At 46.5% G+C, this 13,771-nt stretch overlaps 1 protein-coding gene across 2 annotated transcripts in view; it reads left to right on the forward strand.

The window, feature by feature from the left end:
- CRIM1 (cysteine rich transmembrane BMP regulator 1) overlaps window positions 1-13,771 on the forward strand; it is a 960,049-nt gene that overhangs the window by 764,916 nt on the left and 181,362 nt on the right. The gene's annotated exons all lie outside the window — the stretch shown is intronic.

A 13,771-nucleotide genomic window follows, 5' to 3' on the forward strand; every position in this document is an offset into this window, starting at 1 on the left:
TGGACAAGTGGAGCAGGGCAGGGTCAGGACTATATGACTGTGACAGCCCACTGGGTAGATGTATGGACTCCCGCCGCAAGAACAGCAGCGGCGGCACCAGTAGCAGCATCTCGCAAACGCCAACTCTTTCCTAGGCAGGCTACGCTTTGTATCACCACTTTCCAGAATACGCACACAGCTGAAATCCTCTTACGGCAACTGAGGAAGATCATCGCAGAATGGCTTACCCCAATTGGACTCTCCTGTGGATTTGTGGCATCGGACAACGCCAGCAATATTGTGTGTGCATTAAATATGGGCAAATTCCAGCACGTCCCATGTTTTGCACATACCTTGAATTTGGTGGTGCAGAATTTTTTAAAAAACGACAGGGGCGTGCAAGAGATGCTGTCGGTGGCCAGAAGAATTGCGGGACACTTTCGGCGTACAGGCACCACGTACAGAAGACTGGAGCACCACCAAAAACTACTGAACCTGCCCTGCCATCATCTGAAGCAAGAAGTGGTAACGAGGTGGAATTCAACCCTCTATATGCTTCAGAGGTTGGAGGAGCAGCAAAAGGCCATTCAAGCCTATACAATTGAGCACGATATAGGAGGTGGAATGCACCTGTCTCAAGTGCAGTGGAGAATGATTTCAACGTTGTGCAAGGTTCTGATGCCCTTTGAACTTGCCACACGTGAAGTCAGTTCAGACACTGCCAGCCTGAGTCAGGTCATTCCCCTCATCAGGCTTTTGCAGAAGAAGCTGGAGGCATTGAAGAAGGAGCTAAAAGGGAGCGATTCCGCTAGGCATGTGGGACTTGTGGATGCAGCCCTTAATTCGCTTAACAAGGATTCACGGGTGGTCAATCTGTTGAAATCAGAGCACTACATTTTGGCCACCGTGCTCGATCCTAGATTTAAAACCTACCTTGGATCTCTCTTTCCGGCAGACACAAGTCTGCTGGGGTGCAAAGACCTGCTGGTGACAAAATTGTCAAGTCAAGCGGAACGCGACCTGTCAACATCTCCTCCTTCACATTCTCCCGCAACTGGGGGTGCGAGGAAAAGGCTCAGAATTCCGAGCCCACCCGCTGGCGGTGATGCAGGGCAGTCTGGAGCGACTGCTGATGCTGACATCTGGTCCGGACTGAAGGACCTGACAACGATTACGGACATGTCGTCTACTGTCACTGCATATGATTCTCTCAACATTGAAAGAATGGTGGAGGATTATATGAGTGATCGCATCCAAGTAGGCACGTCACACAGTCCGTACTTATACTGGCAGGAAAAAGAGGCAATTTGGAGGCCCTTGCACAAACTGGCTTTATTCTACCTAAGTTGCCCTCCCACAAGTGTGTACTCCGAAAGAGTGTTTAGTGCCGCCGCTCACCTTGTCAGCAATCGGCGTACGAGGTTACATCCAGAAAATGTGGAGAAGATGATGTTCATTAAAATTAATTATAATCAATTCCTCCGCGGAGACATTGACCAGCAGCAATTGCCTCCACAAAGTACACAGGGAGCTGAGATGGTGGATTCCAGTGGGGACGAATTGATAATCTGTGAGGAGGGGGATGTACACGGTGATATATCGGAGGATGATGATGAGGTGGACATCTTGCCTCTGTAGAGCCAGTTTGTGCAAGGAGAGATTAATTGCTTCTTTTGTGGTGGGGGTCCAAACCAACCCGTCATATCAGTCACAGTCGTGTGGCAGACCCTGTCACTGAAATGATGGGTTGGTTAAAGTGTGCATGTCCTGTTTATACAACATAAGGGTGGGTGGGAGGGCCCAAGGACAATTCCATCTTGCACCTCTTTTTTCTTTTCTTTTTCTTTGCGTCATGTGCTGTTTGGGGAGGGTTTTTTAGAAGGGACATCCTGCGTGACACTGCAGTGCCATTCCTAGATGGGCCCGGTGTTTGTGTCGGCCACTAGGGTTGCTAATCTTACTCACACAGCTACCTCATTGCGCCTCTTTTTTTCTTTGCGTCATGTGCTGTTTGGGGAGGGTTTTTTGGAAGGGACATCCTGCGTGACACTGCAGTGCCACTCCTAGATGGGCCAGGTGTTTGTGTCGGGCACTTGGGTCGCTGAGCTTAGTCACACAGCTACCTCATTGCACCTCTTTTTTTCTTTGCATCATGTGCTGTTTGGGGAGTGTTTTTTGGAAGGGCCATCCTGCGTGACACTGCAGTGCCACTCCTAGATGGGCCAGGTGTTTGTGTCGGCCACTAGGGTCGCTTAGCTTAGTCATCCAGCGACCTTGGTGCAAATTTTAGGACTAAAAATAATATTGTGAGGTGTGAGGTATTCAGAATAGACTGAAAATGAGTGGAAATTATGGTTTTTGAGGTTAATAATAATATGGGATCAAAATGACCCCCAAATTCTATGATTTAAGCTGTTTTTTAGGGTTTTTTGAAAAAAACACCCGAATCCAAAACACACCCGAATCCGACAAAAAAAATTCGGTGAGGTTTTGCCAAAACGCGGTCGAACCCAAAACACGGCCGCGGAACCGAACCCAAAACCAAAACACAAAACCCGAAAAATTTCCGGCGCTCATCTCTAGTTTAAACCAGACTAATTGGGACCTGAATCTGTCATAGCAATCAATATCACTTCATGTATGGGTTTTCTATAAGTGAAGTATGGTTTTGTAAATGCTTTTTAAAATGTACAATTTGTTACTGAAAATGGAGATGTTTCCTTATTCGTTTACTGTGGCAAAGAACTGAGGTGACTTGTAACTTCTATCTTATTATTGGGCGAATGTAACAAGTTGGGATATTCTTGTACTATACTGTATGTCAGACGTGGTACTATCAGGAGACAGTGCAGGGCCAGCAAAAAGCATTGTATAACATGCTGTGCAGGGGGATGAATTGATATGCACACAATACAACGCTGAGAAAACAGACAAGATGCACATAAAATAAAAAAGAAGGCTGTCATCTGGGCTTCCTTCAGGTGTCTGGGAGAACTGTAGCCTTTGTAATGTTGTGCAGTTTGTTATAATAACACAGCTGAGATGTGTGTACGATGCTTGTACGGTGGTGGTGTTATTATTCTAATTATTATTATGCATTTGCATTTAAAGTCTACAGCAACTTAGAAATATATATGTGAGATGTAACGTGTTAGGTGCAAGGGCGGAAAAACAGAGTAGGGGGTCCGTATGTAGACTCAGTATGGGCCCCTACCTCTCTATGGTGCCTTAGACTACTGCACATGCGCAGGTATCCGGAAACTTGACACCCATAATGCTCCGGCTACTAAACACTATTGTGCAAGCGCGATGGCCATTTTTCCAGAGTTTTTTTGCCACAGCTGCAGCGCTGACTTGGGATTCCGGAAAGGTAAGTATTTAAACATGAGTGCAGTGTGCGTGATGTAGCACTAGGTTGACTCGGCTGTGGCAGGGATCACCAGATGGGACAATTCTCATTCCCTCACTCCGGCAGCTGATATGTTAACATAGCTTGTCGATATTGCTTCTAGCTTCAATAGAGTTGAATCAGGAAGAGCTATAGCGGCCTGATCCATGCCTCTATAATACATCTCCCCTTGAATTCATAATTTACCAGTTGAACAACTGCAATAATAAATTAAGGGTGAGATGTAGTGGACCTTCTAGAGTCTAGTAGAGAAGCGGACAAGTAGAGAAGTTTCCCTTAGACTCCAATCAGCATCTAGATAGAAATTAGACAGTACATTCTATAAAATGATAGGTAGAAGCTAAACTTCTCCACTTGTCCTCTTCTCCAGTCTTTAGAGGGTTTGATACATTTCCCCCTAAGTGAGATGTTTAGGATTAGGTTTGGTGCCAGTTACCCACGATATAATTCATCGTAGCTCGGAAATTTGATCTGCAGGTTATAGGATTTTGTGTCATGGGACATAGAGGGTAATTCCAAGTTGATCGCAGCAGGAATTTTGTTAGCAGTTGGGCAAAGCCATGTGCACTGCAGGGGAGGCAGATATAACGTGCAGAGAGAGTTAGATTTGGGTGTGGTGAGTTCAATCTGCAATCTAAATTGCAGTGTAAACATAAAGCAGCCAGTATTTACCCTGCACAGAAATAAAATAACCCACCCAAATCTAACTCTCTCTGCAAATGTTATATCTGCCTCCCCTGCAGTGCACATGGTTTTGCCCAACTGCTAAAAAATTTCCTGCTGCGATCAACTTGGAATTACCCCCATAGTCAGGACTAAAACTACCATTAGCCAAATCTGTGTGGCAGCATGGAGTGACAGCATTTTCGGGGGGCCTAAATCAGCTCCATTACTTGAATTAAACATCCCCCATTCCTTGTTGGCTGGCCCTGGGGATAGGGGGAGTAATTAAAAGATTATATTAATTAATCTGGGTGCCCACTGCATGCTACCTACCTAGTGCTGTGATGCTGCCAGTTGATTCTCCTTGGCTGGTGCCAATGTAATACCTAAGCGTGCAGCACCACAGCTTTTCATTGTCACTGGGAAGCATCAGCTGGCAGCATAACAGCACAAGGTAGGAAGATTGAGCAGGTAGTGTGTGGGGGCAGGGGCATATCTACCCATTGGTAAAGAAAACATTCACCGGGGCGCCAGCAGAGGAGGGGCACCGCCTGGCAGTGCCAAATGTGGCCACTAGACAGATTTGTAGAGGCAGTACCTGTCTGTGCCTCCCACCGCAGTGACGCCCGGCAACATGTATAGCTGGCAGCAGCGGCAGCCACAGATGGCCCCCTGAGCAGTGCCTCACCCACAGGGTCGCCCAGAAACATGTACAGCTGGCAGCCACAGTTCCTGGCGCCAGTTTCCGACACCGCACTAAGATTAAGAAAGTTTACATAAACTACAGCGCCCAGAAGCCCTTTTTGTGCCGGACACCGGCGCCAGGAACTGTGGCTGCCAGCTGTACATGTTGCTGGGGGTGACCCTGTGTGCAGGCCCGGCGCTACCCGCTCAGCAGAGTCTGCAAAGCAGGTAGGCGCCGGGCATATGAGGCGCTTTCCCTGCTCTCTCTGTGACCCTGCTGCTGCCGGACGCCACTGCTCCTGTCAGACAGGCAGCAGCGTCTGGACGGCAGCATGAAGCTCCTTGCCACCTACTGATCTCCCCACCCCACCCCCCCTCCCACACAGTAGCACACACAGGAGGAGGAGTTTCACTTAGAGCCTGAAACTCCGTCGTCCGTCCGCACGGGCTGTCGGCAGTATCCCCTCTCTGATGCTTTCTGTTCCTTCTGGTGATCATAGCAAGGAACCTTTCTCCCTGCAGTGCACTCGGGTTTCTGGACACTCCCCCTCTACATGCTGATGAATAGGAGCTGTCTGTGTTCAGGGCAGCCTGACACTCACAACAGTGAGTTTAACTCTTTAAAAACCTTGTTTTCTACAGTGATTACCAGTCACTGCCTCCTAAATGTGAGCTGTGGCTGCCATACTAATAGATCAGGGGGTAGGTGGCACTAAACTTTGACAGACTCTCTCAGCCCGCCTTCCCTAATCCACCTCCAATGGCACTCGGCTGCAGCGTGAATGAGACCATGTGAAGAGGAGCCAGCGACACACCTAGGAGACAGGACCCACGCGGACGCTGATAGGAAACACCAGTGACACACGAGGCAAGTGGAGGTTGGCATTTATTATGTGTATAAGCGCCACTGTGACCATGGGCATGTGTATAAGCAACACTGATACCGTGGCAATTTGAATAAGCAGCACTGATACCGTGGACATGTGTACAAACGGCACTGATACCGCAGGCATGTGTACAAGTGGCACTGATACCGTGAGCATGTGTACAAGTGGCACTGATACCGTGAACATGTGTACAAGCGGCACTGATACCGTGAGCATGTGTACAAGCGGCACTGATACCGTGGACATGTGTACAAGCGGCACTGATACCGTGGGCATGTGTACAAGGGGCACTGATGCTGTGGGCATGTGTATAAGCAGCACTGCCATCATGGACTTTATTATGTGTATAAGCAGCACTGCTACCCTGGGCATTATTATGTGTATAAATGGCACTGCCACCGTGGGTATGTGTATAAGCGGCACTGATATTGTGTGGCCATGCCCCTTCCTTGTGATACCACACCTGTTTTTTGCAGTGTGTGCCTTCAGCGTGCAACTGTTCCTTTAGACAGTATGGGGGTTAGGGCACTGTAGTTTGCAGAGGGCGCTGAACACCCTACTATCGGCCCTGACACAACTAATAGGAAGGGAGTAGATGGCGAGGGAAATGAGTTCCACAACCTCTTCAGGACCACTTTAAGCCTTGAAGAAAAGGCTCTACTGTACTGTATGTTGTAAAGTAGTATGATATGAATCAAGAGCACTGTATGCGGTGTAATGTGAACTAGATTGTGCTACTGTGTGGCGTAACGCAAATTAGTGGTACAATTGTGTGGGAACACCCCTTCCTTGTGAAACCACAATCCTTTTATGCTGCATGCGCCTTCGGTGGCACGCTGTCCCTCTCAAGTATGGGAGAGAGGGCGCAAATTTACAGTTTGCAGGGAGGCGCCAAACACCCTAGCACCGGCCCTGCCTGTGTGTGAGGCACTGCCCGGGGGGGGCATCTGATGTGCCCCTCGCTGCCTGCACCGCACTGTAAGCCTCCTGGTCCCCGCGTGGTGCTGTCGGCCTTCCGCTTCCCGATAGTGACTTCATACGGAGAGCTGGTGAGTAATAGAGAGATACACACAGACTCACAGACACACTCACACTCTCTCTCACTCTCTCCTAAGAGGCTCTATCTAGCGCAGTGTGTATAAGGGGCTACCTGGCACAGTGTGTATAAAAGGCTATATGCCGCAGTGGGTATAAGGGGCTACCTGGTGCAGTGTGTATAAGGGGCTCTACCTGGCGCAATGTGTGTAAGGGGCTCTACCTGGTGCAGTGTGTATAAGAGACTACCTGGCACAATGTGTATAAGGGGCTCTACCTGGCACAATGTGTATAAGGGGCTCTACCTTGCGCAGTGTGTATAAGAGACTCTACCTGGCACAGTGTGTATAAGGGGCTCTACCTGGCGCAATGAGCATAAGAGGCTCTACCTGGTGCAGTGTGTATAAGGGGCTACCTGACGTGTGTAAAAGGGGCTCTAGGTAGCGCAGTGTGTATAAGGGGCTGTACCTGGCGCAGGGGGTCTGGGGTGGGGGGGGGCTATATTTATTTTCATTTCAGTGCATAGAGGGAATAAATCAATTAAGTAAAGACGGCCTCAGATCAAGATAAACTAACCACATTCACTGTCCATTTCCCTACTGTCCAAGCCCATGCAGGGCAGTCTAGACGTTTGATGAAAAAAAGGGGCAGTGTCCTGACTATTACATTTGAAATTTTGGTCCCAAGTGCGAGACTAATAGGGTAGACTCGGCACATTTAGGCATGTCCTGTGGTACGACGATTTGGGATCTAGGTGTGGTGTTATGTTTATCGAAACTTAGATATCATGTTTTTCACTCTTATTGGAGAAGCTTTAGGATGGATTGGTTGAAGAGAGGTTCACTCACTATTTCTTTGAGCTTCATTGACAGTCTTCCCTCCTCTCTTGTATTTGAATGTTTCCAGGGTATAAATGGTACTAGACCCATATATGTGCCCCCCCCCCCTTCCCCCCCCCGATTCAACTTTCCACCGCTCATTGCCCCTATTACATTATGCTTCAGATTGTACTCTATGGGGGTAATTCCAAGTTGATCGCAGCAGGAAATTTTTTAGCAGTTGGGCAAAACCATGTGCAGTGCAGGGGAGGCAGATATAACATTTGCAGAGAGAGTTAGATTTGGGTGTGGTGAGTTCAATCTGCAATCTAAATTGCAGTGTAAAAATAAAGCAGCCAGTATTTACCCTGCACAGAAACAAAATAACCCACCCAAATCTAACTCTCTCTGCAAATGTTATATCTGCCTCCCCTGCAGTGCACATGGTATTGGCCAACTGGTAAAAAAATGTCCTGCTGCGATCAACTTGGAATTACCCCCTATATACTTGGATATGGGACCTTATGCGATGCAACCGCATTCTCCCAATTTCGCCAGTGCGTATGTGAAGGTTCCACTCTGCGCATGTGCGCCTGGAAGAGTGCGATTGCATCGCATAGACACAAACACCTCTGCCTGATTGACAGGTGGAGGTGTTGACGGGTGGAACAGGGGGCAACTCTGTGTTTTGGTGGGCATCGACTCGGCGCTGGGCGGGCATGTCGTTTGAAACGGAGGTGGGTTAGCCTGACAGTGGGGCTTCCACAAATCACATTACATTGCGATCGCTTTGCTGCAGGGTATTTGCATGCTGGGCGGCCTTGCCCTGCACTGGGCGGCCCCCAGCATGCGATCGCAGCCAGTTGTTGCAGTTTTGCTATTTTAGCAAAACTGCAATTGAAGCTGAATAAGGTCCTTGCTCCATAAGTGGTGTGGCTCATATCCCCTTTCTCCCTACATTGTTTTGAATCCATGTCTACCTCCATTTTGTTTTTGCTTTGATTAGCGTTCGCTAGATCTATAGTGTATTAGATATGCCGTTCCTTCTCTCATGTATCTACGATTTACTTGCTCCACTACATGGTTGTATTGTACACTTGAACCATGTTCTCATCAATAAATACTAACGTTTTTGAGATTTTTTGTTTGTTTACATTTTGGAAGCTGCATACTTGTGTGAAAATATTCATATTTAAAATGTATAAAAAAGTGAGAACATATCACCACTATATAAGCAAGCCATTACAGGGTTGACTGTACCAAATTAACATGAATAGTGTAGCTGTCTTCTTTATATGTTGCTGTTGCTAAGAGAAAACATAATTGCTATTGATTTGCATTCCTTCACACACATGTTCCACTTTAGAGAAAAGAAGATTAGCAGTGTCCTAATAATTGCTGTTTTATCTCTGAAAATAGATTCAGCACTATTATTTTGCTGGTTATCTGGACAGGAAAACCTAGCCTGCTTTTGTCCGCACCCTGTGGAGGCTAAAGTAAAAAATATAGCAAAGTTCACCACCTGCGATTATCTGCTATATGTGCAGCCACACATCGCAAACCTGGTACTTATCTCTATCTGACTCTGAATGGAATCAAAAAACTAAACTACTTTCACTTTAGGACCATCCCATTCATCAATTTCAACAAATCATCTTACTCTGGCTTCATTTATGTTTTGTATGAATCCTTATGACAAGTATACACTAGAGCGATGTGTACCCGGCTGACGGTCGCGTGTGAGGGGACAATGCATCGCGTGTGACATGACAATGCATCAGCATGTACGAACACACTTGCAGGGGAAGGGGGGACGTAGTGGGAGGCCATTCTGCATCATGGCATCATTAGGTTTATCATCCAGTTTCTAAAGGATTATTATCTGGGATTTTGCTTTGTGTGCACGTGAAATATAATCTCCAATAAATTCTGACTTGTCTGCGTTAATTGGATAGCTGCAGCGGGATCCATTAGCCTTGGTCATTTACCACGTCGAATTAGATACCCCCTTAGTATTTCAAATAAATGACTACACGTTGAATATCCCATATCCAAATATTCCGAAGTACGGAATATTCAGAAAATTTATTTTTTAGCGTGAGATAGTGAAACCTTTGTTTTCTGATGGCTCAATGTAGACAAACTTTTTTACTACACAAAGTTATTAAAAATATTGTATTTATGGACCTTTTGGCTGTGTGTATAAGGTGTATATGAAACATAAATGAATTGTGTGAAAGTACACACACTGTTTAATCGAGAAAGTTATTAAAAATATTGGCTAAAATGACCTTCAGGCTGTTTGTATAAGATGTATATGAAACATAAATGCATTCTGTGCTTAGACTTAGGTCCCATCGCCATGATATCTCATTATGGTATGCAATTATTCCAAAATACGGAAAAATCCGATATCCAAAATACTTCTGCTCCCAAGCATTTTGGATAAGGGAGACTCAACCTGTATAAGTTAATCAAACAGTAATGACAAAAAAAGAAATAAAGTAAACATAAATTGATTGATCAGTGTGTCAGGCACATTGTCAGAACCCTGGTGCCAGGGCCCAACAACAGCAGCAATACAACTATCCTGCCCCATGAATTTCTCTCACACCCTAGAACGTGGCAGCAGGGGAGAAATGGGCTGTCATAGTAACAAGGACTGTGATGGAGGTTGGGTAGAGCTAGTAGCAGGGTTGATAACAGAAAGTGTTAGCTTATATTGCTAATTCTGTGTATTCGGTTGTCAGAATTTCCCTAGAGTTATGCTTTGGTAAACAAAGGAAATATTTGCAAATGTCACAGTAATCATTGTGGGCATGTATTCTTAAAGGAGATCACGGAACACCTTTCACAAGATCTAAATGTGCCCAGGGCACAAGGGACATCTCCAAGCGTTTAAATAGAATTTCTAGAATGCATTTTAAAAGCTTGCTTTATTTTTGTTTAATATGGAGCGGGAAGGAAGTGCTCCCTAGACAGTTTTTGGCCCTGTTATGTGCTGTTGCGTGGAAGCGCCAGTTTCTCCTGCAGTCAGAGCAAGCAATCATATTTGCTTGCAGGCAGCCAGCCAGCAGCGACACACTTTGGATTTCTCAGGAAAATACAATTCAGAGAGATCACTTCAAAAAGCAAAAGGTATCGGTCTGAAGCTCACACCGTAACAAGGCCTTATGGCAGGAGGAGAATACTTCCAGAGAGAGGACTACAGAGCCACAGTGACGTCTGCTATCAGGGGCAATAGCATTTCAAGGTTTAAGAAAGAAAATATTATCTTCTTAGTTCTGTATGAAATGCGGTAATATCACTATTAACATCGACTACAGGGGCGGATTGGGAACAAAAAGCCGCCCTGGAAATATTTGTACTAGTGGCCCCACATGGGCAGCACCAGAGGTGTAAGGTCTAGCCATGGGCCATGGCAGCAGCACCCTCCCCCCAAGACTTTCCAGATAGTGGGCATGTCCAGCATCAAGGGGGAAGTTAAAAAGAAATACAATTAAATATTATGAGCACATTATATGATACACCTTCAGAATTTAGGAAACTATATCATTCTTTAGAAAGAAATATTTTCTTGCTTATTACACCAACCGTATCCCAATCACTATTCACTCAATCTTATATGTCAGCCAAGCAGGCAGACAGAGCATCCACTAGATCATCTGCAATCACAGGCTAAGTGGCAAAGTCATTTTCATATATGCAAATTATTTTGCATCTTAATCATTATGTCTATAAAAAGGACCACATGTCCTCAAACAAAACAGGCCCCACGGGTGCGTCGGCCCACCGGGAATCTTCCCTGTAGACCCTATGGCCAATCCGCCTCTGATCGATTAACATGTCCATAATACAGTATGTAATTGGCAGGTTGCTTCTTTGTCCAACATACAGATATTCCTTGTACATATGCATAACAATGCATATGTCAGATAAAGGGCAGTACGGATGGTGTAATGGTTAGCATTACTGCCTCACAGCACTGAGGTCATGGGTTCGATTCCCACCATGGCCACAATCCAAAAATAACCTGTTAGGTTAATTGGTTCCCAACAAAATTAACCCTTGTAAATGTGTGTGTGTGTGTGTACATGTGATAGGGAATATAGATTGTAAGCTCCACTGAGGCAGGGACTGATGTGAATGGGCAAAATATTCTCTGAAAAGCGCTGCGGAATATGTGTGCGCTATATAAATAACTGGTAATAAATAAATAAAGGCAATGTTAAGCAAATAGCCTTATTTATTAAGGGTTTAATCTCAAGAGTTGAATGTCCAAATTCTTTTTCTCTGACGTCCTAGTGGATGCTGGGAACTCCGTAAGGACCATGGGGAATAGCGGGCTCCGAAGGAGGCTGGGCACTCTAGAAAGATCTTAGACTACCTGGTGTGCACTGGCTCCTCCCACTATGACCCTCCTCCAAGCCTCAGTTAGATTTCGTGCCCGGCCGAGGTTGGATGCACACTAGGGGCTCTCCTGAGCTCTTAGAAAGTAATAGTCTTAGATTTTTTTATTTTCAGTGAGACCTGCTGGCAACAGGCTCACTGCAGCGAGGGACTAAGGGGAGAAGAAGCGAACTCGCCTGCTTGCAGCCGGATTGGGCTTCTTAGGCTACTGGACACCATTAGCTCCAGAGGGATCGACCGCAGGCCCAGCCTTGATGTTCGGTCCCGGAGCCGCGCCGCCGTCCCCCTTACAGAGCCAGAAGCAAGAAGATGGTCCGGAAAATCGGCGGCATGAAGACTCAGTCTTCACCAAGGTAGCGCACAGCACTGCAGCTGTGCGCCATTGCTCCTCTCACACACTTCACACTCCGGTCACTGAGAGTGCAGGGCGCTGGGGGGGGGGGCGCCCTGAGGCAGCAATAAAAACACCTTGGCTGGCTAAAATACCTCAATATATAGCCCCAGGGGCTATAAATGAGGTAAATACCCCTGCCAGAAGTCCATAAAAAGCGGGAGAATAGGCCGCGAAAAAGGGGCGGAGCCTATCTCCTCAGCACACTGGCGCCATTTTTCCCTCACAGCTCCGCTGGAAGGAAGCTCCCTGGCTCTTCCCTGCAATCTACAGTACCAGTAAGAGGGAAAAGAGAGGGGGGGCATTAAATTTGGCAGTATATATTATATTTTATTGAAAAGCAGCTATTAGGGACATAACTCAGTTAGTCCCTGTATATATATAGCGCTCTGGTGTGTGCTGGCATACTCTTACTCTGTCCCCCCAAAGGGCTTTTTTGTGGGTCCTGTCCTCTGTTTGAGCATTCCCTGTGTGTGTGGGGTGTGTCGGTACGGCTGTGTCGACATGTTTGATGAGGATAATGATGTGGAGGCGGAGCAGAGGCCTTTAGCAGGGATGTCACCCCCTGGGGGGCAGACACCTGAGTGGATGAGCTTATGGAAAGAAATGAGTGCACGTATAGACTCTTTATATAAGAAATTTGACGACATGCCAACTGTGGGACAGCCGAGTCTTCAGCTCGTGCCTGTCCAGGTGTCTCAAGGGGCATCAGGGGCTCTAAAACGCCCGCTATCTCAAGTGGCAAACGTAGATGTCGACACTGATACTGACACCAGTGTCGACGAGGATGAGTCGAATCTAATGCCCGTCAGGGCCATTCACTGCATGATTGAAGCAATGAAAGAGGTGCTAAACATTTCTGATTTACATCCAGGTACCACAAAAAAGGGTATTATGTTTGGGGAGAAAAAACTACCCGTAGTTTTTCCCCCTTCAGATGAATTAAATGAGGTGTGTGAAGAAGCGTGGCTTTCCCCTGATAAAAAATTAGTAATTCCTAAGAAGCTACTAATGGCGTTCCCTTTCCCGCCAGAGGATAGGTTACGCTGGGAAACACCCCCTAGGGTGGATAAAGCGCTCACACGTTTGTCTAAAAAGGTGGCACTACCGTCACAGGATACGGCCGCCCTTAAGGAGCCTGCTGATAGAAAGCAGGAGGCGATCCTGAAGTCTGTTTACACACACTCAGGCATTATACTTAGACCAGCTATTGCGTCAGCATGGATGTGCAGTGCTGCCGCTGCGTGGTCAGATAAACTGTCAGAAAATATTGACACACTAGACAGAGACACGATTCTGCTAACAATTGACCATATCAAAGATTCAGTCTTGTATATGAGAGATGCACAGAGGGAAATCTGCCGGCTGGCATCTAAAGTAAGTGCATTGTCCATTTCTGCTAGGAGATGCTTATGGACTCGCCAGTGGACAGGAGATGCAGATTCCAAAAGGCACATGGAAGTTTTGCCTTATAAGGGGGAGGAATTATTTGGGG

This window comes from Pseudophryne corroboree, chromosome 4 (genome assembly GCF_028390025.1).
Source record: "Pseudophryne corroboree isolate aPseCor3 chromosome 4, aPseCor3.hap2, whole genome shotgun sequence".
NCBI lineage: Eukaryota > Metazoa > Chordata > Amphibia > Anura > Myobatrachidae > Pseudophryne > Pseudophryne corroboree.